Source organism: Echinops telfairi, unplaced genomic scaffold, assembly GCF_000313985.2.
Source record: "Echinops telfairi isolate 266 unplaced genomic scaffold, ASM31398v2 ScPeMD7_23;HRSCAF=83, whole genome shotgun sequence".
In the NCBI taxonomy this organism is placed as follows: domain Eukaryota; kingdom Metazoa; phylum Chordata; class Mammalia; order Afrosoricida; family Tenrecidae; genus Echinops; species Echinops telfairi.
In genome coordinates, this window is record NW_022103920.1 from 26,343,758 (window position 1) to 26,345,465 (window position 1,708).

The following is a 1,708-nucleotide window of genomic DNA, read 5'->3' on the forward strand; positions in this document are numbered from 1 at the left end:
AACGTACACAGTGAAATAAGAAGATTGTGGTACAGCTTCCTTCTGTCAGCCTGCTATTTTTTACACAGAATAGCTTTATCCAGAGCTCCTGATGAATAAATACTATCATACCACTTTGCTTTGCACTAAAAAATAATAATAATTGCAATATACCACACTTTTACAAGCGTTACTATTCTCTCCATATTTAAAACTTGCTGTATTTTCTGAGAGACAGGTAAGAGGAGGGAAACAGGGCAGAAAGCGAAGGGAAGAACGATCTCGGAGCCCCCAGGTGGCACAGACAAAGAGCCTGCGCACTTGTTTGGGGATATTGTATCCATTCATTACTGCAAAATAAAATTGGTTCTTTAGGAAAAATGAATTGTGCTCAAAGGCTTGACAATCCTATTTAATACAATGAAAAACTACTTATTAAGCTGCTCTGGGTCTTCCCCAAAGAACCGGGATGAAGAGTGTGAAGACTTAACTCTTTCTTTGCGGCACTGAAGCAAGGGGAAGCGGACATGCTCTGGTCACTGTCAGAAAAGGGCCCGTTTCCTAAACCAACAAAAAGGAAAAACGAAGCCTTTACCCTCGGGGCAATTGCAATTCACTGCCAGGCTGTATGACAGAGTAGATCTGCCTGAAAGGTTTCTCGTGGCTGTAAATCACTACGGAAGCAAACTGCCACATTTATTTCTTGTGGAGCAGCTAGTGGGGTTCAAACGGCCTACCTTTTGATTAGTGGGCAAGTGCTTAATCATTGCCCCACCAGGCTCCTCAAATGCTTCCTGTGGTGAAGGAAAGAAAAGAGGATATTTACTAGGTTAAGTCAGAGTAGTGTCTGTTTCTCACTGAAAATACAGTCAAATACGTTTTAAAAGTACCTACTTCTTGCACAAATGTACATGAGTTGTAATGATTACTGGGAAGTGTAGGCTCACTGAGTCTGGATCAGTTCAATGGCAATGCGTTTGGCTGGAGTTTGCGATATACTAATAGTTCAGCAACCACTGATAAAGCCAGAGAGAGCGCTTTAGCATCTCCTCATGAAGACAGAAGGTATACGTCAGCTGAGGACTTGGTCCAATAAAATATTATTTTAAGATATTTTAAACTCTTCTTAAAATCAAATGAACAATTCTGCTTTGGTTTATTCCATGAGCAAACATAATGCTATCCACGTCTGACAGTTTTATATAACTCTTTGGTTCTTCCATAACAAAGGCAACCACTAAAATACAAATATAAAAATAGAACTGAGAAAGACAAAGACAACATTTCATAGCCTATTAACCTTGTGAATATCTTATATAATTAGTTTGAATAAAGTAGGAACAGGGAGAGTGAGCGGAGACCAATTAATGGTCTGCCTATCGAAGCATCTGTATCTCACAATGTAGACAGACAGGAGCATGGCATTCACTGCCAGCATTTCACATGTCCTGTCATTCCTTATTTACACTACCGTGCATCTACACGAAGGCAAGACAGGTCAGAAGACCATCCATGTTGAGGTTATTAGGAGACAAAAACATGAATGCTTTTTTTTCCCCTGACACCAGGGCAGCTCCAAGTCCTTTCACAGGTATGATTGCTAAGGAACAAATCAGATCATGAAAATCTAAACTGCAAAGGTCACCGAAATGCTTGCTGGATAAAAGAGGTACCCATATAGTTCCTGTTTCTTGTAAAGAGTAACCGGCAGTTTATTTAAGATTCACCT